General features: G+C 30.3%; 1 protein-coding gene across 1 annotated transcript in view; it reads right to left on the reverse strand.

Moving 5' to 3' along the window:
- Positions 1-24,665, reverse strand: part of LOC142330059 (uncharacterized) — a 622,505-nt gene that overhangs the window by 432,922 nt on the left and 164,918 nt on the right. The window lies entirely within an intron of this gene.

A 24,665-nucleotide genomic window follows, 5' to 3' on the forward strand; every position in this document is an offset into this window, starting at 1 on the left:
TTGTTAACTGTAAATATTTGCTTAAAAACCTGTTCTCACCAAACTTTATTTTTAAATCATAAAGAATAAATGTATAAAATAAAACCGAACAAAAAAGCGATAAAGATTATTTTAAATGATGAAGGTTTAAATAAAATGAAAAATAAAAACATTTCAGTAGCATTATTCTTTAGAATTGCTTACATAAGTGAGGCTAACATTAAGTCACCGTGGGATTTTATACGTATACGTTTCCATCGTACGTTGTAACTCTTCTTCTAAAAGTAATAGTTTTTTCGTAATGGATACTTCTAGGTGTTTTTAAAGTGAGGTTGTATCTAAAATCTCAGAAGGAAATCCACTTTATTTGTTTTGTTCCCGTTTTATTTCATTGTATTGTATTTTATTTTATAAAAATATCGTGTTTTTTTTAAACGTGACAAATAATTTTTGTAATAAAACTTCTACGGCTTATTTGAAAATAATACAAATAAATATCTTTATTTTAAAAAAAAATGAGTAAACTGTTAGAGTTCTATAAGAAAAAATAAAACTTTTTCTTAGTTATGTAAAGGATATAAGCTGTTAAAATTCAGTTGGCTGGAAACAGTTGATATTTCACATAAAATAACAAGTTTTTAATTCTGATATTCTTTTTTTTATTTTATTTTAACCTCCGGAACCACCGTTAGGTACTGCATCAGGAGATGAGATGAATGACAAGTAGCGTGTGAAAATGTCATGCCTGACCGGGATTTGAATCCAGGACCTCCGGATGAAAGGCCGAGACACTACCATTCGCGCCAAGGAGGCCCGGAGAATTCTAATATTATTCATTCCAAATTTACATCTCATACGGTTAACATCTATATACAATAAATTACTCGTACATATAATAATCATCAATGCATCATTTATGGAATCATTAAAAAGCATATTGTTATATTCATGTACAACATACATAATCTTATATACATTCTACAAGTATTAAAGTGTAATATATAATTACAAAGTAATAAATGTCTATATTTATTTACTAATTGAACCAACGGTAATTACGGATATTATTCGGTCTTAAACAAATACATATATTGAATTAAATGATATTACAGAAATTTCATTAAATCTTAAATTTAAAAGATCAAGAAGTTAAGACTGTAGAGCAAGATCACCCTCAGTATCTCGAGATTTCCCCTAATTAAGCTCATCTTTTATTTAGGCACATTTAACAATAAAAAAATAACAATATTTGCAAAAATAAATTTTGCAAAATCGCACTCCCATCTCAAAAAATGCTGTTGTACTCGTCTGCTATATTGTGAAGTCACAGGTGAGCGGTAAAATTAAATAAATTAATAATATTTAACGTGTTATAAAAAGTAACTCTGTCTGGCGGGATATCGAACTCGATCGCCCGGTTGACGCGGTTCCTGGTGCGTAAGCCTTGCTGCTACACCAGTCTGCCGTACAAGCGAAATTTATTATATGAAATTTGTGAAATTACGTTAGTTTAATTAGTGCGGACCATCTCTGCTAGTATCGCCACAGCCACGCAAATTAAATTCGGTGTGCGCTCGCGCTTTACTTAGAATCATTGAATTAAATAAATGAAAAAGTATTACATTTAAATAAAACAATAAATATTTTTAATTAAGTTGTGTGTATATGTATGTGTAAGCTGTGCATCAGAAAAAACTGCGTTGTCAGCTTTTTTACTTAGATTTATTTAATTTTTTTTTGAAGTTATACTTCTTTTGGCGCGTTAGGAGAAACTGATCAGAGTGTTATTTCAGCTAGTTACGGAAGTTTCGCGCAGGCTCAAGTGGATTTAACCCACCGGGTTGGTCTAGTGGTTAACGCGTCTTCCCAAATCAGCTGATTTGGAAAGTCGAGAGTTACAGCGTTCAAGTCCTAGTAAAGCCAGTTATTTTTACACGGATTTGAATACTAGATTGTGGATACCGGTGTTCTTTGGTGGTTGGGTTTCAATTAACCACACATCTCAGGAACGGTCGAACTGAGACTGTACAAGACTACACTTCATTTACACTCATACATATCATCCTCATTCATCCTCTGAAGAATTATCTAAACGGTAGTTACCGGAGGCTAAACAGGAAAAAAGAAAGGCTCAAGTGGATCAGTTTGCACGCACATGCGTTTAGTGTTTAATTCAGTCAGACGTTCAATGCAATTAAGTGATTAGCAGGTCTTGTAAACATAACAGTTATTGAGTCGTAATAAATATATATTTATATACATGGATTTCTGAACAGGGATATTTTAAACTGTGAATATTGATCTTCACATTCATAAAACTTTATATTGCAGCATATATTTATTATTATTATTTTGTTTTTTGTGAAAATTTCGTATCAAGATTTGAGATTATATTTATGTAAGTTTTAATTTTATTAGTAAAATTACATTTTTTAATGACACAGAAAATAACATACAACAGAGAAATTTTTGGTTTTGCATAAATAATTTTAAATTTACCAAAAATAACATTTTTGATAAAACACACTATTATAAAACTATTTGTATCATATTTTTCATATCATAAGCCTCTGATAACCCCCTTGCCTATTCAATCGTCATCCAAAGAATTAATGGAACTAAACTAGTCGAAATATATTTGATGAACTTTGTTTTAAATGACAACGAATACTTCAATACTTTTTAAACTGTATAAAATAAATATTATTTAATTTAAATGTTATTTATTCAAACTGTAGTTCACGGTATTTAATGTTGTCTATCGATCGTTTGATTCAAATTAGTTTGAATGCGTAAAAAAATTCTTTTTTTATTTACCCCAAAGAAGTATAACCTCTAAAATGCGTAAATACATACGAGCTTTTTTTTACTTTTGATTCGATTTAGTAGTTTACAACCAGAGATTAATTTGAATATACACCAACAGGTAACTAAGTTTCTACATTACACTGTACATTAAATAAAAGGCAGAACTTATCAGTAATAACTTATTGACACAGAATTATGTAATGTGTTTTTTAAAAACTTAAAAAAAAATATTCCGTGAACAATTAATTCAATCATTGATTTAAATAAATCCCAACATTTTCTCAGCCATAGAAAAAGTATGGTATGCAACTCTCTACAATTGTCATTAATGCACTCTTGCAAAGTTTAAAACTCTCGCCAATGCTCGTGTTGTAACTTACTTCGCACTTGTGCATTAATGGCTATCATTATAAACTCGTTGCATAATGTTTTTTTTTTTTTTAAATTGATCGCAGTTCTGGTAGATTAGAATGTAGAATTCTTGAATGTTGATAATGATGATTCTCTGCAGTCGGATCACCAAAAAAAGGTATCTTGAAATTTTCAAAGATATCAACGGCTTGAAAATCAAAAAAATATTTAATGTAATTTTTCCGAAAACATCCACGGCCGAAGGACCAAAAATGTGATGTACTAACCGATAAAGTTCGGCGCTGGTTCTAAAATAACTAAAGTCATAAGTTGATATTATTAATTCTTTATTATACTTCAAAATACTTTGTATGTATAAATTGAATGTTTTATATACTTGAAATATTATATTATTAAATTTTTATTATAATTGAATTATGAACTGGAAATGTTACTGAATACGATTGTACAAATATAATGCGATTGCCATTTGTAGGCAACTGGCTGTAACTAGAACTAAATAAGAGTAACGACTGAAGACTGAATAATGAATGACGACAATAATGGCGATGGACTGGCTTAAATAATGTTACTGGAACCGCTGCTTCGTCAGGAGCCAAGTGTATACGAAAGGAGCCGAATGTACTGTAAATATCCGAATAAATCCGACCGAAACCGAAGATATTTAAATTTAAAAATCCTCTATTAAATACATTAATGCTTCAACATTTAAACGATAATAACAAAATATAAATACGTAACGAGTATTTAAAAATTAAAGAAACCTAAGTCCGAACATAATGTACTATTTATTAATTGAAATAAAATTACTAGCACCAGGATAATGGTTATCACTGTTACTTCTAGATTATAAGTTCAATACTGAGTCAGATCACCAGATTTTTTTCACTCATATTTTCAATCAGCTTAACTCTTTAATAATCAATTTTAAATAATCGTTAACTGTTTAAAAATCAGATTCCATACCAATTCTTTTACAAACTGATCTCATTAAATCTGTACAAATGATCTATCTAATCACTCATTAAACGAGTAGTTCTAAGAATCCCGATTTTTAATTAGTATTACAAATTATTTCTACATAAATTTTCTTAATGTACGTGTATCAAATGCTGTTAATTACAAAATAGAATATTTCTCAGGTTACTTTGTTTACCAAACGTTTTTATAAGTTGTTTTGCTAGTATTGTGTGGGAATGGAATGGAATGCAAAGTTGGCAGGAGTCTATTACTCCCTACTTTATCGCAGAACCTGGACAGAGTTCCTTGTTGCTGGATCATTCTAATCGGGCTTGTTTTTAAAAGGGTTATTTTTTTAATCTCGGATCTAATTTTTCAAGTTTTGTCTATTATTATTTTAGTGAATTTAAGACGGATTTAATTGCATTCCAATCCGTTGTTAAACCAGCGTTATCGAACCCATTTCATGGGCCGACCGCGGAAGGCTAGGCTTATAAAGCCTGTCCTCCCGACGTAATTCCCCTTCAGACCGTCCACTGAAGTCCTTTCGGTGCTAACTCTTTAATAGGCTAGCAGGAATACGCCACAACGGGGCACTACCTGTAAGGAGGGAGCAATGCGTCCCCTTTTCCTGAGGAGTCGCAATTGCTGGGTTATTTTATCTTACTGTAAGTTTTGAAATAGGAGAGGTTGTGTAGAAGCTCTTCATCCGCTTCTGGTATGGCTGCCCTGCAGGTCGCATCTCTGCTGGGCTCTGTTCCGGACTCCAGTCCGTGATGTTGAGGCGAGTGGTTGGTCTTCCTTCTTCTTCTCCCTCTTCTTCTTCCGAAGACCTCTTCGTTCTTCTAGTATTGTGTGGTTTTTTATTTAGTTTTTAAGCTTGAACTTACATTAATGTATTTTAAAATCCTTACTCAAGAGGATAATTTAATTATTATAGTAATAAAAGTTTGTTTTTATTAACATTTTTTAGCTTTATTATATTTTAATTAAGTACAAATATTAGAATTCAGCCTAGCTACAACATTAGAAAAAAAATTAATTTTATTACCAAAAACAAATTTTTACGTTATATAGAAAATTATTAGTTATGAATAGGTAAAAATTAAAGTTTAAATTAAGATCGGGAATTAGTTAAATTAAATTTTTTTTTGTAAATTTTCAATGAAATAAAAATAAATTATTGTTTTTAATAGCTAAGTCTAGTCACTGATTCCCAAAGTGGTCCAGGTGGACCCCCAGGGGTCCACGGAAGACTCGACGGGGGTCTACGTTGGCGTGACAAAAAAATGGGGGTTTACAATTCGTAAGCGGGGGTCTACGAAAATTCATCTGGTTTCGATAGTGAAGAACTAAAATGTTGGCTTGACTTTGCGTATCAATCTAGGCAAATAATGTTTTGACGAAAAAAGTTTTAGTGTCGTTACAAACCTTTTATCAAAAAGAAGGAGCAGATTCAACATCACAGAACGGGGAGATTTGCGCTTATTCCTAACAAAACTGAAGCCAAATATTGGTAATTTGCTGTTAAATCCATCAAGTACATCCCTCCCATTAAAATTGTAACTATTTTGTGATTGTCATTGTAGAAGTTACATTACGTTATTAATGATTAATTTTAATTATATTACGACAATTTTATTATATTACATTGCAATACAATAATAATTAATAGTGTAATGATTACATATTTGAATAAATGCAACAAAAAAAATGTACTATTTTTCTTTTGCTTTTTACCACTCTGAATGGGAAGTTTTCTAAATAAAATAAGTGAGAATTGATTGCTTTCTTGTGCTGTGAGTAGATGTCAAAAATGTAAAGTTGGATGGAAGCATTTTTTTTGATCGGTCAACTTTATTTTTTTGACATCCACTCACAGCCCAGTCAATCAAAAATTAACCAATCAATTCTCACTTTTTTTCGGAAGCTGTTAGTTCGTGGAACTCAGCCGTAACGCAGATTTTCATAGTTAGATCTAATCTTCACATTTTCCGTCGACTGGAAATATGGTTTGTCCACCGGAACCAGCAAAATTTTGAAAGTGGTCTATGAGAAAAATAAGTTTGGGAACCTCTGGTCTAGATGATAAAAAAATACGAAAATAGCTGCCATATTTTTCGTGGTTTTACATATAAAAAATATTCATTTTGTAATTTAATCAAACAATTTAAAAAACAATTTATGATAGTTATTCAATAAAAGTACAAGAATACAAAAGAATAGCTTATTTTGAGCCATCCAATCTTAATAAGTCTTTAAAGGGTTACATATAAGATTGTATTCTTAATTTCTTTAAAAAGTTTGGATAGATAAGTAAATTGAACAGCTGTAATAAAATTATTATACTATAGTTGATGAAGTATAGATATTATGAAAATTTGATTATGTGTTTATAATATCCACAATTAGAAATAAGTAGGTTATCGATTTATTTTTAATATTTTCTAATAAAATAATTTTTACGTCGCTAATGATTATAATTGTTGATGCGACTACAAATAAAAATATTTAAAAAATAAAGAAGTTTAATAGACCTTGTAAAGTTCTTTTAAGATACTGGATTTAAAGATTACAAATATGTTTATTCGATAACTAAAGTTTAAATAGGTATTAAGGGACTAATTCCACAGAGATTATTTATTAAGTCTTTGTTTAAAAGGGGAAAAAACAACAGCATTAATTTTTTATTTAAGTGACGTACGAGCCGAAGGTGCAACAAATCCTTCACAGAGATTATTTTTTAATTATTATGTTTCCCATTTTTCTTCACATTGTTTTTAAAGTTTACATGCTATGTTTTTATTTTATCAAATTATTTAATAATTGATAATAAAATTTGACCATACAAAACGTTAAATAATAAAACCATAAATAAATATATATATTTTTTTAAACAACATGCTTTAAGGATTTTAATTTTAATTATTCCGTAAAAATAAAACATTGATTCGAAAGATGTTCACAATAATGTTGCTGAACTTTATCTGCATTTTCTAAGACGTTAAATCTTCCCTGTGATAAATTTGAAAAGGTAATGTTATTTATTTTTTATTTTCTCACCTTATTTATATTTTTGAAAAATGTATAATGAATATTAAAAAATATATATTTAGAAAATTTTGATATTGAACATTACCATAAACAGATTTTTTTATTATACCCCTCAAAATCCTACATAAAAGAAGGAGCGGTGGCAACTTCGGCTCCTACGTCACTCAAATTAAAAATTAACTGCTGTTTTGCCCTTCCAAACAAAGACTTTGCACAAGAATTTTTTCTTAATATTAATTTTGAATTAAATAAAAACCTTAATATAATACAGTTTAACACTGGATATAAATATTCAAATACTGGCTAAATTATATACGTAATGCAAAATATTCGTAATATATTTTGCACTATAATGTCAAAGTATTAAAGCTTGACGCCATACTTTAGGAGGACAGACTACTTTATAATAATTTAAATAGTCTGACGAGGTGGGGTCAAGCGTATGATAATTATTTTATCGATTTTTCAATAAAAGTTGGGTAAAATTATTTCCGATAAAAATTATATAAAATGCGAATTTATTCAAAAAATCAAATTAAAAGAGTTAAAGAGGAAAAGTATTTTTTTCACACCTATTTGAAAACCTAACCGTTACGATAAATTAAAAAAAAAAATTATCAAGAGCACAAAAAGACAAAAACTGAGTAAAATAATTCGAAAATATATTCGTTTATTAAGCCAGACAACATATTAACGAATTTCAACAATCTATATTGCTTCGAATCATAATAAAATGTATGTAACGGAATAAAAATAACAATAATAATAATGATAAAACAACGGTATTTACTTATTTTCTAAAAACGTATTTAACATATGTAGTTGTAATCAAGATCTACATCAAATTGCGGTAGCTTAAAATATTTGATATATTTTAAGCACCAATCATCCTTACAGTAAATAAACTACAACGAGATAAAATTTATATTAGCATTTATCCATTACATTCCATGGTGGAGCTCTCTTATTTAAACGTTCAAATAGATTATTTAAATTGTTGAAAATACTTACATAAATCTAATAATACTTTATTTTTAAATTTAATATTTTACCTTTTTTACAATTATAAAATTAAAAACAAAAATGCTACTTTTTTGTTTAATACTTTTATTAATAGTCGCATCAACAGTTTAAATCATTACGACTTATCAGTGAGGTAATTTTACCGGTAAATGTATAGTTTTGAACAAACTCAGGCCGACCATTCCTGAGACGTGTGGTTAATTGAAACCCAACCACCAAATGATACCGGCATCCACTATTATTCAAATCCGTATCAAAGCAACTCACTATCTTTATTAGTAATTAAACCTGAGAACTTCGACTACGAAATCAGCAAATTTACGACAGCAGGTTTACCACTAAGCCCACTGGGCAGGTCTAGTTGTTAACTAGTCATCGCAAATCAGTTGAATTTGAAGTCAAAAGTTCCCAGGTTTAAATCCTAATAAAGGCAGTTACTTTTATGCGGATTTGAATACTAGAACATGGATAACAGTGTTCTTTGGTGGTTGGGTTTCCAATTAACTGCACATTTCAGGAATGGTTAACCTGAGACTGAATAAGACTACACTTCATCCAAAGTTCATATGTATCATCTTCATTCATCCTCTAAAGTAATACATTACAGTAGTTCCGGAAGCTAAAACAGAAAAAGATAGTTTACCACTAGATCAACCCGGGGGGTTTACTACTTTTATTATCTTCATCTGTAAATAAATTCTAAGAATATAAATTATCGTAAGATTAAATTCTTTTAATATAATGCAGTAAAATTTTTTAAAAGGTATAATGATTAAATTAATAATTTAGTAAGTAAATTTTTAAAAAATTGTAAATTTACAAAGATTTACAAGTAAAAACTTGTAAGTATATAAATTTAAATTGAAACTTGGAGTAAAATAACAATCAGTTTTTAAATTTACTTAATTTTTCGTAATTAAGTTAAATGGATCTTGCTCTTTCAACTTTTTCGTATTAATAGTGCCTGGGTATAAAAAAAAATTCTGCCATTGTTTTAGTTGCTCATTTCTAAAGCTTGTAAGTCAAAGAATTATTATTTTTTTACACATATTATAAAAAAAAGCTGACAACACAGTTGTAGGACTTTACCATCACGCAGCTTTTTTTCTGATGCTTGACTTACATACACAATTTAAAACATCTATCATTTTATTTAAATACAGTATTTTTTTGTTTATTTAATTCATTATTCTAACTAAAGCGCGCGGGCATACCGTATTTCATTCGCTCGGATGTGGCTGTACTACCGGCCACTTTTAATACTTCTTTATTCTTTAAATATTATTCATTTATTTAATTATACCGCTCACTTGCGACGTTACAACATAGCATTCGACTACAGCAGCTGTACATCATTGCTAGCGCTCCTTGTGGTGACAGGGGGTACTATTGACGCAGTATATCCAGAGCCACTTGTTTATTTTGAGCATTTTTTGTGATGGAAGTACGATTTTTCAAAAATATTTTCTTAGAAAAATTATTTTTTAATTGTTAATAAATGTTTCTAAAAAAAGACCTTAATTAGCGAAATTTCGAGATACTGAAGTGACCTTGCTCTACAGCCTCACCCTCCTTGACTTTTTAAGTTGAAACTCTAATGACATCAATGTCCGACATATAGAAGTAATCTGACAAAGTTTGGTCAAAATCGGTCCAGTAATTCTGGAGATATAAGGTGATTTAGAGAGTGACTCCGACACACGTATACACAAACATCCGGAAAATTCCCATTCGGTTATTGGGTTTTTGGGTTCCTTAGTTGTCAAAATGTAAATTTTGACAACTTGTCAATTGCCCAACTTGGGCCCAAATTGGACCGATTACAATAGTTTTCCTTCTAAAGCTATAGCTCTACGATAACGCTAGACGAGAAAGTTAAATTGTTGGTATACATAATCAATAACTTCGATTTTTTTTTCTAAGTAGTAATTGTTCGTAATTTGTCTAATAACCATATTGTAGTCTGTTTTATTAAACACTCACCAACATAAAATTAATGAATTTACCAATTTATTATACACATACGTATAAAGCAAAAACTAAAAATTAATTTCCATAAATAATTTGATTTATGACCTTCAAAATTCTTTACTGAAAGTAACAGGACAGTACTTGAGAAAGTGTAAATATTTTTAGAACTCATTTAAAAACAATGTAATCCTTCAGGGAAGATCCAATAATAAATTCCGTCAACAGCTTAATGAAACTCTTATAAATTAAAGTATAAATAAATAAAGTAAAGGGGCTTCAACACAAAAGAAATTCAATCTTTAGTCCTCCTTATCTCCCAGGTGCAGGATCTAAATAAGTAAATCAAACTCTGACTCTATTTAAACATTTAGAGCTGAAATTTATACGTTAAATATAATAGAAGATATATAGTGACACTGTGCTGTTTTGACAGGGAAACCATCCATTTCTTTAATTTAAAATATAATGAAAATATTTTTATTTTAATTACGGTCAATTTTCTTTAGTTTATAATGAATCACATTTGAATAAATAGAGAATGTTTGATTAAGTAAAAATATAATTATTTACGAGCAAATAATGTAACTATAACAATGAATTATATTCAAAATTAAATTGTCATACTAATTCAATGTCATTCCAAACACTAGAAACAGAATGTAACAAATACATAAAGATTTAAAGTAACATTATACTAGCTTCCAGAAGAGAAGTAAACATTCAAAGAGTACAGAAATGGAGGTAAATTTGTATTACGGTCTTGAGTTTTAGAATTAAACTCCGTTGTGACATTGTACTAGTATGTGGTTAATGTGGTTTAACTGAAACCCCTTTTACTGGTATCCTGACCACGACTACACCGCTTGATCTACACAACTACAATAATGTAAATGTCTAGAAACGGTTGTTTATTTGTTTGTCTAAGAGGTTAACTTATCCCTTGTAGAAAATAATCCAAATTAAATATTGTAATTCTCTTGTTATTTTACACTATTTATCAAATTATAGAAAGTACTACTTAACAATAATTATTTTATAAGTAAACAAAATCATATAACGTTTAATAAAATTTAATACGTGCAGATAAACAATGAGTTACGAGCTTTTACAAAAGAAAAAAAAAAAAAATCAGTCAAATACCTGCATTAAAACTGATTCGAAAATTGTTTTACGTCAACATAAAACTAGAATATTACATATATATAGATAGATAGATAGATATGCCCCAAACGAGTTTTTGTGAGTTGAATTTTTCAGATATAATAAACAAATAAAACAATAAAGATAATGGTGTGAAGATGTGATGAGTATTAGGAAAAACAGAAGTAGAAAAATGAAAAAAAAGAAGTAAAAATAGTGTTTAGAGGAAGGTAGGTTATTGGTTGGTTTGTACGTTTCAAATAAATTGTTATTGGTAGCGATCGTTACTGGTAAAAAGAGGCTATAACGAAAAAGACCTGATTGGTTTCAGTCAGGTAAAGAAAGTTGTGTATGTGTATAAATATATATATATATATATATATATTTGATAAGAAGGAGTAGAAACGAAATACTAAAGAAATAGTACTAGTAAAACTAATAATAATAATAATAGCAATAAAAGAGTGAAAATGTGGAACGGGGAGAGTAGATAAGCAAGTTTTGTTGCACACCTATACTGGTATTTTGTAGCCCGTTGCCTTCACCAATAACTTCGATACCACGTCCGAATGACTACACGGATTAAATTTAGAGTATTTTAACCTGACAGATAAAATATTTTTTTTATTTTAAATAAACATATTTAAAAGTTATTTACAAAATTTTAATATATTTTTCCACGCATATAAATATTTACGCATTTTTTTGAAAATAAAAGTTCCACATAACAAATATATAAGTTAAAAAAAATGTTTAAAATCCGATTATCTATTTATACATTAAGAACAATTCAAACTGTATGGCAATAATTTGGGAGCTGCTTTGGGACATGATTATAAGCAAAAACATTTTTATAAAATTATACAAGGAAACACTTTGTTTTCGAGTAATAACTGCAGAAATATTTCTCCCTTCTGTTTTAGATAAAATATCAAGCCATACTGAAGTTTTTTAAACTCAAATTAAGGGAAAAATTTGGTAATTTTATAAGTTTTTGATTTGCAAAGTTGAATAAAACAGGATTCAGAACTGTATCTATAGCAATTTCCCAAGACGTTTGGCAAAACCTAAATAAAAAATCTGTAAAAAAAGAGTTATCAAATAAGAAAATCATGAAATTTTCAAATTCAATTTTTTTTTTCTCTTTAGCCTTCGGAATCACTGGTAAAGGTATTACTTTAGAAAATGAATGAGGATGATATGTATTAGTGTAAGTGAATTGTAGTCTAGTACAGTCTCAGGTCGAACGTTTCTGAGATGTGTGGTTAATTGAAACCCAACCACCAAAGAACACCTGTATCCGCGATTTAGTATTCAAATACGTATGAAAATAACCTGCCTTTACTAGGATTTGAACTTGGAACTCTCAAATTCGATTTGCGAAGACGCGTTCACCACTAGACTAACCCGGTGGGTTAAAAATTCAAATTTAAATTTAGTTAGTATAAACAAATAAAATACTTAAAAGTGATAGAATAACCATAAAAACGGTATTTTTAATAAAAATATTTTAATATTTTAAATATTTAATATTTTAATATTATTTTTATGGTTTTACTGATTACAATCCCTGTATTCTGATGGTAAGTATAACTTTCTTCATGAGAAATATGAACTTTTATTATTTTATTTTCTAACTCCAAATTTAATCTCTTAACAAAAAAGTTTTCTAGATTCAAAATCTAATCAGAAAAAGTCATTGATGTTTTAAGGAATATTTCGTCATGCTTATCAAAAAAATTCTCTTTAAATAATAGTTACTAAATAAATTTTATAAAAAGCGAAAAACTACATTAATCGCTACGAAAAAGTTTGGATCAAAAGTATTTTATGCTTCAATTAAAATGTATTAAGCGAATACTGTTACTTTTACTACAGTTCTCGATTTAACAAAGAGATAACGCAAGTATGGCGAATGATTATGATATTTGTCAAGTCTGATGGCGCTGCTGAGTCGTTTCAGACAACAATGCTTAATTATTAATCGACTAAAGCAAAGAAGTTTTGACTGTTTTTTTTTTTTGAAAATGTTAATAATTAATGTCGAGCTGTTATAAAATACTTTATTTTAAACTTTTTAACACCGACGATCAAAAAAAATAATAAAGATTCCTAACGGACTCTTTCCCTTTGTTTTCGACGGTAAAATAGTGGGCTGGTGAATTTAAACGTGTTCTTACATCCATTCAAGATGATAATCGCTCGAGAAGACCAAGAACTTCTACGACCAACGAAATCGTAAAAAAAAATCAACGATATCGTATTAAATGATTACAGAGTTAAGGTACGTCTACTTTTTGACCTCTCGGTAGACCGTGTTCTTTACATTTTTACACGATGTTTTGAGTAGAAAAAGCTTTTCGGTAGATCGATTCTATGTTTGTTAACAGTCGAACAAGTTCTAAAGTCTTGAACAGTTCTAAAGGGTCTTATTTAAACACTATTCTGATAAGTTTTATAACGGAAGATGAAAAATAGATTCACCATTACATGCCAGAGACCAAATAGTGAGAGCAGCTGAAGGTACGCCAAAGAAAACAAAAACCGTTCCATCTGCAGGAAAAGTTTTACATACGGTTGTTTAGGATTCTCGTTGTTTAGTACTCACAGACTACCTTTAAAAAAAAGTAGGACCATCTCCGGGTAGTACAGAGTAAGCAACATAAAATCGAAACCATAACGTAACCGCTGCAGAATCGGTAGGTTATGTTGGAATTAAATTTTATGAGTGATACGGATAAATTAAATAAGAAAAACGTAATTTAAATGTTGCATTTATTTACCTTATTGTTACAAAAAATGCTCAAAATGACTACGCTGGACATCGATGCACTTTTGTACTCGAATGATCATATTGAGAGTCATCTGATGCAATACGTTGTTGTCAATTGTGTTGATTTCTTGTTGAATGTTCACCTTCACTTCAGCAGTACTGTGGGAATAGATACAAAAACTCTTTCCTTTAAGCAGCACCAAAGGAAAAAAATATCGCAAGTAGGCAACTCTATCTGTCCACCAACAATATTTGTGAGAAGCCAGTTGCAATAATCAAGTGGTTTCGGTTTCTCTTCTCCTTCAATTTTTGCACAGTTGTAATGCGGTATGGTTTCAATTTTAATTCATGAAGAATCTTATGACAAGATGTGCATTTAACATTGAGGTGTTAGGATAACTTGCGTAGTGATGTTTTTGGACTGGCATTTTTTTGATCTCCTTTCAATATCGGCAATGGCCAGTAGAGTCCTAACGGAAGGTTGCCTATTTCGTTTTGCATTTGAAACCGAACCTGCTGTACGCCACTTTTTAACTAAATCATACATATATAAATAAAATGAGCAACATAAAAAATATTTACCTCCGATTTTGATATTATTTTATACAATCGAAATAGTAAGAATAATAAAACATTCGATCACCCAGCGAATTAAAAATACTTTCAATAGAGTGTTTCACAAGTATTTTGACATGCCACTAATTTTATTCTTATGAGTAATTATATGAATATGAGATTTTAATTAGAACTTAGTTACTTGTTTACATATCATTTTAAAATTATTTACCACACAAAAGACGAATGAAATGCAACAGAGCAGTTATAATTAAATATTAAGGAAATATTAAATATTTTATAAAATAGAATAAAGTAAAAATGTATATTCCTGTTCGCAAAATAAAATAGCAATAATGGGCTGTCACAATGACTGATGATTCTACGATGGTAATTAATGTATTTTATGGGATAAGAGAATAATAGCACTCAAGTGACTCGTTGTTTTCATACGTGAAATATTATGATAGTTTTTAAAATATTCAGTAATACTCTACGTGGCTTTTCCGATTCCAAGTACAGTTGGTTCAAATAAAACATTATTACCAATGTTATTTATTTGATTTACGTGTATTATTAAATAAAAAAATAAGCGCATAACAAAAAGAAAAAACCTGTGAAAAAGACAGAATTACAATAAAACAAACTGTAGATTTTTATTACTGATTTTGAGATAAAATCGTAACTGCAAAGAGTTGGAATTGAAAGAATAAGCTGTTACATTTTTTCTAGACATGAGGTTTCTACCGAGTAGAGGGAATAACGAAACGAGTTCGGACCACAATAATTGCGCAGCAGTGGAGACCTAAAATTACATTTCCAACCCAATTGTTTGCTTTATATGTACTTGGTACGTGTGATACAATACAAAATAAAACTATTTTTTCTTTGCGGCAATTAAAGGAGTAGCATTCGTTTGTGTGAATTATTAAGCAAAAATATTAACATAAAAATTTTAATCTTAAATTTGGAAATTATGTTTCGATTTATTTATTTTATATTTAACATTAGACTTATTTTTATACAGAGTGGCGCAAGAAAAGGTGAAACGTATAAAGTCGACTGTAAATAAATATTTTTTATCTGTATTTCATATTGTGCATGCGTAATCCCTGTTTCTTGGAAGTATCCGTAGATGTCGCCTAGTCTTTGTATTCGCTTCTCTTTCCACAACACATCAGTTATTGTTGAGCTATGGCCGATCACGGACGTTTCCGTAATTCATAGCGGGCTACAGTTATTCTTCTTTAAGCTAAATCAAAAAATGTTGCAGTAACTCAACGACAATTTCAAACTCGTTCTAACACTCAGTGGATTCCAGTAAGTAACACCATTCCCCGTTTATACCGTAATCTCAGTAAGAATAAAAGCATAAAAGAAGAGAAACGACCTAAAGCAGCTCCCGATGGTTATTTGGAAAATATCGAAGCACTTCGAGTTACCATACAACGTAATCCGGGAAAGTCTACACGGCGAGCTTCAAGAGAATTATTATCTCTGTGTACAGAGAAAATAATGTTACACAGTGATCTAAAGACGTTTTCATATAAAATGAAATCAATTTCAACACATGAAGCAACTCACCGGGTTGGTCTAGTGGTAAATTCCTAGTCGTAAATCCGCCGACTTCGAAGTCGAAGTTCTCAGGTTTAAATCCTAATAAAGGTAGTCAATTGCTTTCATTCGGATCTGAATTCTAGATCGTGGATTCCAGTGTTCTTTGGTGGTGGGTTTCAATTAATCATACGTCTCAGGAATTGTCAGCCTGAATTTGTTCAAGACTAAAAATTTACCGGTACAGTTACAACACACTTAGAAGTCGTTAATGACTTTAATTCCAGATGCAACTAAAAATAAAAGTATTTAAAAAACACATGAAGCATAGAATTCGTCAATGTGATTTAAAAAAAAAATCACTATTACATTTATTTTTTGTAGGAAATGCCACATTAGCAAACAAAATTGAAAAAAAAGGAAATTAATTTAATTCAAATGAATTAATCTTTTAAATGTTATAAAAACAAAATTTTATTAATTGGCAAACGGGAACCATTATTTTTTCTTTTTGGAATAAAAATATGACAAATACATAAGACATTCAATTAAAGGAACCTAATTTAATCAAAATAATAAAATATTCTACAATTACTTTTATTTTATTAATAAAATTAATAAATTTAAAGAATTTATTTTATATTTCTTATAACTCTTTTTAAGTATTTTATATAATTTCTTACAATTATTTCTTTAAGTTATTACAATTTTATTTAACTGAAATACTGTCATTGTAAAATAAACATTAGGAAAAAAGAATTGTTCTCTTATTGTACTAATTTTAAGCATTGTAGCTTAAGTGCAAGCGTATGTACATTGCTTACCGCTGTTTTTACAGTTACACGAAATTTACGTCACAAGCAGTCAATTCACCAAGTAAAATGTTTTATTTTTCCCCTTCAACCTTATCAAACATGACGTCGTCGCGTCAAAAATAACAAAATTAACAAAAGGTTCTTTGTAAAAAAAGAAAAAAAGGAAAAACTTCTTTCACCTGTTACATGTATCTAAAAAAATAAATAAAATTATTAATCTCTAAAAAATTTCAATCGAATTTTTGTCTAAAATTATTATAAAATATAGACACATTTTGGTTTAATAAAACCTACGTCTAGAGACGCTATATCTAATACAGTTATTGTTTAATTCTTATACTTTTTAATTATCCAAAACTTATGAAATAAACTAAAAAAAAGTGGGGTAATTTTTATTTTGCCGTGTTGTAGATTTCTACGAACGAACAGTTCGTTATTGAATTTAATATCCATGTGTATGAACACTTTTGTCTCGGATTTTGCTTTCGGATTTGGATTAAACATCTTTAGAAGATTACAACCATATGCGAATGAATAAATTAACAATTAATATAATCCATCTTACCAGTACATTGATATGTTCTCTAGATCTTTCGGCTTACTTGGACGCTATCATCAGGAGTTAAAATCACAGTATTGTATAGTATACTAGTAGGATCAGAACAGTCATGACCGCTAAAATTTTTTAATTTTAACTATGATTTTTTAAACTTCTGACATTAAATGTATTAATTTTAACTCCTGATGATGGCTTCCAAGTAAGCCGAAAGATGTAATAAAAGTAATGGTAAGATGTAATTATTAATTCATTTCTAACAAAGTTATTTATTATCTATAAATTCCACTCACGCTAAATAATCAGTTAATAAATAGTGGATTAATAATGGTAAAGATGTAATAAAAGATGGTAAGGTGGATTATATTAATTGTTAATTTATCCATTTAATATATCAGCGATACCATATTTGAGAAATTAATATACGAATGGCCGCCATTTGCCGTCGGGTTCACCTCCAAATGACCGCCAAAATTTAAATTTTGTAATAATCATTATACAATAACGTAATAAGCTATCAAGTTGATTTAAACGTACTTATGTAAAGTTTACTAAAATGTATAAAATGTGTAAATAAAAGTTTTTTAAATCAAGTGTTTAAGACTCAAAAATGGAGAAAAAGTTAACTTTTTGTTAAATGAAAAAAAAAAAAAATGTTATAAAACCGCCAAAACAAGAGGTAAATAAACGATCCACTATTTATTAACTGATTATTTAGCGTGAGTGGAATTTATAGATAATAAATAACTTTGTTAGAAATGAATTAATAATTGAGAGCAGTAATAATAGTAAAATGTTTGTTCAGGGAATTGTTACTGGAATTTTAATTGGTAACTGGTTTTTTAGTTGTTTAATATCTAATTTAAAACTGATAATTCATAATTATAATTATGCTGTTAAAATGTAGATATTTTAGGAGATTTAAAAATATACTATTACAGTGTTTTACTGATGTACATACATAGTAATGTAAAACTTTAATTATAAAATATAACACGTGCGCGTTTACGTGTTATATTTTAATTAATCTATTTTTTAAATTAATTTAATAATTAATTGATAATATAATTGTTCTTAGTGGCTAAAAATGTATAATAGCGTAAAAATAACAATTCGAAAAAAAACAATGGATATTTTAAATATTATAATATATATATATATATATATAAAGTATACAGGGCTTATATACATATTATACGTGTTTCTATTTATCTTTTTTTTTAGTGGACATTGATGAATGATTAGTTAAGGGAGTTCAAGTTTCTAATTATGGAGTGAAAAAAACTTTTTTTTTAATGAAAGGTGAACTAAATACAAATACCAAACTGAGACAGGTTAAAGTAGAGTGATATGGGTCTAATAGATGTTATCATTTTATTGATGGTAAAGCCATGTAATAAATTTTTTGAAACTAAGTGGACACAAATATATAGTTCTATACTTGAGGAGTATGTATTTAGAGTATTTAATAATTAAAAAGTTTTTGTTTAAACCTATTAATTTTCAGTACATATACAAGCATTTGAAAAATAAAAAATTTAAGTGGACATCACATGACTTCCTTGTACTCCTATTATATTTCATATACACGTTTTTTTCTGCGCTTCATTTAAACTTATTTCACTTGAAAGTGAGATACGATCCTCCAATTCTTTAATAAAGTGGAAAATTATACAAATGCATTGTGGTGGACACCACATTGCATCATATTATTTGTGGTGTCCGTATCAGTATTTTATATTAGTTTATAAATTAAGTTTGTTTCACGTCGCTCAAGTAGTTGTGTGTTGTAAGTGAGAACTGACTTCATATACGTAAATATTTTTAAAATTTTATTTTTTAAAATTAAAAATATATTGATTTATTAATAATTATTAACATGTGTAAATATTTTTGAATTAAAATGAAAAGTACCTAAGATTTTATTTTACTAATAACTTCTGATTATTTTCATATTTTTTTTAATGTTATAATTTGAATTATCATTTATTGTAATTTTTTTTTACAATCAGAGGTAATTATTAATTAATCAATACATCTAAATTTAAAAAAAAAAAAAATTAAGATTTAAATTGTAAAATCCAAATATAGAAATCCCTTGTAAAATCCAAATATTTCATTAATTAAAATTTTATTTGGCTATAACTCAGGAACCAATTAAAATAAATACCACTTATAATATATTGTTGAAAAGCTCTCAATGAGAGCTCATTACTGCAATTAAGAAACTGCAGTAATAAGCTCTCACCCTCAAATGTTGGAGAATTTTGATCCAGTCGATTGCAACCAAAAGGGGAGGTGCACAACTAGATGTTACAATAGTCCTAAATCCAAAATTTCAACATCCTACGGCAAATAATTTTTGAGTTATGCGAGATAAGTACTTTCGTACGTATCAGATGTGTTATGTACGTACAGACGTCAGTCAGAAACTAGTCAAAATGGATTTAGAGATGGTCAAAATGGTTATTTCGGTTGAAAACCTAGATTTAATAAAAAATAGATTTGAGTATATATATATTTATATAGCAATAGTGAAGCATTGCCGGGTCTGCTAGTTATGTAATAAAAATTCTGATGCTGTCGATAAGTGGTAAATATTATCTTGTACAGTTTTTTTATGATAGTTGGCTAATAAAACTCAATTTATCAGGTATGTATGTAACAAGTTCATTAAAGTAAAAATAACTTCCAATTGTGTATTGTAATAATCAATATAGCTGAACTAGACCAGACAAACACACAAAAAATATCCTATTTATTTGCTATGCCAGTAGCAGTTATACTTAGAAAATTTTTTAATTTTAAATATTTTTAATTAACAAATATTATGACACGGAACAAGATGAAATTACATTAATATTATGTTAAAATATATTGATGTGCTTTTTATAACAAAACAATATAATTATGAAAAAAAAAACCTTTTATTTATATATGTATATTTATCGATCCATAATACTGTAAGGTAACGTAACCAAGACACAAAATTAATATTTCAACAGGATATACCCATTATCTCAGCAAAATATTTTCAGATATTATTATTAGTTCGTAAATAGTAATAAACGTTTTTAACTAATTGTCCATAATTTACAAAACCTATCTATAATTTATGAACACAGAGGAAAACCAGTATGATATATAAAGGGAACATCATGGTGAGCAAAAAAAACTTTTTTTAAGAAAATTTATTAAATAATATTATTTATCTGGTTTTTTTTTTTTTTAGATGACAACTTTGTTGTTATTTGCGTATATATTAAATTGAGTTTAATTAAAAATAATTATTAAAAAAATTGTTTTTTTTTAAATTTCTCTATTAAATGCCGTGTTTCGCAGTAGTTTACGAAAAACATTGAGATACATGATTATCTGGGAGTGCCAAGCATTCGAGAGGGGTACGGCGATTCAATACTAAATATAAAATGAGACGGAACACACATGTAAACCGGCTCACACGATTAACCTTCTAGGTAATAGCGAGGACGTTAGACACACATAAAGCGGCTGCACATGTTGGATCTGTAAGGTTATTCGAGATTTGGGGTGAATCACCTTAGGATATTGCATCGTCAAAATGTTTCATTTCCCAGTTTACTTTTGAACTATATTTTTTTATTTTTTCATTTCACTGTTTCTTCGTTTGTTTTGTTTTTTGTGAATCTTTGTGTAATTGATAAGGACTTTTTCTTAGTGTTTTCTTTGTTTTGTCTATGTTCTGGACTTGGTCATTGTTTTATGGACTCATTATTGTACATACATGTTTATCTTCGTTACCTGTACTGCATAACATATGTATGCACATATGATTCTTTGAGAGATTTCAATGAAAACCTATATCTGCATATCATTTTTTATTTTTAATCAAATTTGCTTACGGTTGCGGTTAATTGGAACTAAGTGAAAATAAAAATAACTTTACTGAAAAAAATTATCTATTGGCTAAATAGGACCATTATTAGTACAGACATGGATTCAATTATAAAAATTCAAAATCAAATGTAAAAAATACCAGGTTTAACTATAATTATAATAGGTATAACTAGCCAGGTATACCTATAACGTACCAGGTATAACTATAACGTACCAGGTATAACTATAATTTACAAATTAAAGGAAGAACATTTAGATATAGGGGTATGTCCAAAGATGAGATTGAACGGCTAATTGATCAAGAGGGGCAGGATACATGGACACACTCTAGAGTTGGGGATTGGACCAGGCGACTAATCCCCAACATAAATATGTGGACTAGTAATAGAATAGGTAATGTAGATTTTTATACGACACAACTGTTGACGGGGCATGGCTCGTTCGGCCATTATCCGTTTAGAATTGGAAAAAGACCTACCCCACAATGTGTGTACTGCCCAGAGACAGATGATGCGGAACACACTGTGTTTGTATGCCCAAGATGGGCTCCAAATAGAAGAGAAATTTCGGACAACGGACTTACACCTGAAAACCTCTTAAATTGGATGGTCTATAGTGACGATAACTGGGATTGGTTCCGTAGGTTTGCCGGGGAAATCTTACGCACCAAGGAAGAAGAGGACAGAAGAAGGGGTTTGTGAAATTAGGGTAGGGAGGACAGTCCCTCCGTGGAGGGCCCGTACGCCATGGTGTGCGGGTTCCTGAGAAGGGGGGGGACTCCTGGGGAGTGTGGGACAAATAAAAGACCGAGTCCCGGTTGGCGGTGCCGCTCCTACGGGTGCCTCGGCGCTTAGTGGGGGCGGTACCGCTGATTAGAGGCAAAGGCATAATGACCGAGACCCGGTTCCCTGCTGAGGGGGATGGGAGGTGGCGTAGCCATACCCCGTCTCCGAGGCGGGGGATTAGAGGCAGGCGAATAAAATAAAATTAAAGATCCGAGACCGGGGGAGCTAACCTGCCGTGCCGGGTGTACAACCGGTGGGCGGGGGACACTCCCTTAGAGTAAAAGGACACTCTCCCCGACTGAGTATACTTAAATGGATATCCGGTCGGGGAGAGTAGGGGGAAAAAAAAAGGTATAACTATAACAATTTGAATAATTTCTCATTGAAAAAACTCTTAAGAATCGAGATGATTTATTACAAAATTTAAATGAGTCAAACATTGTATAAAGAAGAACATCTTATAATCTTACATACGACTGCCACAGAACTTACAATTAATTATATCAGGGATAATTGAAGATTGTTTGGGAGGTAGTGGAGTTGTAAGTCATGCTATCGTCATTCTCTGGTAAAACTAATGTACGTGTTTACTGTACCAGTTCATTAACGACCTGTCTAGTAGAAGGTGGAAGTAAAGATTTGGGAGCTTCCCCATACGCTTGTGCGCTAACACAACAGACATTGGTGGCACGGGATAGTGATATGTGTTGACGCTTATTATAATCCACGCGCCCCGCTATCAAATTTCTGGTTATTGGTTAACAGTGAATATTTTTGACAAATCTTCCCCCCTTTTAAAGGAGACGTTAAGAATAAGAAGGCTGTGATCACGCTAACAAAATAATTTAATTAGCAAGTTAATTATTGTGAGAGAGAGTGGTGGTGGTACAGAATACTTTTGAGGAAAAGTGAGGGTATTTTTGAACGTTCAATAACAAAGGTAAACTAATTCCATAGGTCAGGTAACCCTATTCTATCATAGTCTCCCACCAAAAATAGTAGTATTATAATTATACTATTTCGTTATTTTGCGAACTCTAAATACACGAGGCATCCGGGTGTAAAGCCACGAAAGTGCATCCTGTTTTGAAGAATTAAGCATGAGTTCTTGCCTTGTGTCATTCTATGAATAAGGTTTCCAATCATCTACCACTGTACATCGTAGATACAATAAATTCTAGAACTAAATGAAACGAATGTACGTTTATTTTTGGATATTTTTTAGTGGATTAAAGTATTGCATAAGTTATTTTATTACGCTGATAAAGTTTCCTTCTAACAATTCACCTAGTAATTCTCCAAAACCTTCCTCTAGCAAATTCTTGAATCTAATAGAGCTAACATATATGAGCGAAAAGAAAGTAAAACAGGGAAAGAATTTTATGAGAATGTATTTCTCACCCACTTTTTCTTCTCATATTTTATTCGCTATGAACCATTGCTAACGTATACTGTTGTTCCGTTTCTTTATATGTTGCTACTGAAAGTGGTAAACGTCGATGCGATGGAGAGATTTATAGATGAGAGAAGGTAAACTGCTACACAAAATTGTTTCGTACATTGTTGCGTTAGATTTATCTTCAATATTGTTAGGTTAAATTTACTGAAAAATCTATCCCATACTTTATATATATATATATATATATATATATATATATATATATATATATACATATATACATGATATTTTACAGGCAAATGTACTTAATTCCAGATGAAAATTTTTAAAGAAGATGAAGATTACAAAAAAAGTGAAATTTTCGTAATTTTGGCTTTTTTCATATTCTGTTCACTTATTATCTTTTGAGTACTACAGTCAACCCACCGGGTTGGTCTAGTGTGCAGAGGAGGATAGCTCTCCGCATAGTACCTGCGTACTGTCTCCAGTAAGGCGATTCTGCTTATTGCGGGGGTCCCCCAATTTCATCAGCAGCTTGCCGCCATGCGGATTGAGCTTCTCTAAGGGGCTGAGATGCAAGATCGGATGTTCCAAGCTTGGCAGGCTCGTTGGGGACGTTCCTTCATCAGGCAGTGGATTCACCGCCTGATTCCATAGGTGAAGCCATGGTTCAGCCGTAGGTTTGGCGAGGTCTCCTATTGGTTGACCCATTCCCTGTCTGGCCATGGCGTGTCCCGGGTATAATGGAATGCACGACGGCGGGCTGACGACCCCTTTTGATTATTCTGCGGGGAGATCGACACCCGAAGCATGTCGATTTGCCTCTCGGACCTGGGACATGGCGCACTTGCAATGTGAATTGATTACTGGGCCACTTATGAGAGCATCGTGGACCGTATGTTGGCGAATGTGGTATAATTCTGTGCTATATCTGATTTTATCACACGGGTCCTTCAACAGAAGGATAGGGCTGCTGAGGCAACGATGGGATGAGGGACAGCTCGCTGCTGAGCAGCTGTTTGTTTGTGCATACACAGATGGGTAG

The sequence above is a fragment of the Lycorma delicatula genome, chromosome 9 (assembly GCF_047948215.1).
Source record: "Lycorma delicatula isolate Av1 chromosome 9, ASM4794821v1, whole genome shotgun sequence".
NCBI classification, from domain to species: domain Eukaryota; kingdom Metazoa; phylum Arthropoda; class Insecta; order Hemiptera; family Fulgoridae; genus Lycorma; species Lycorma delicatula.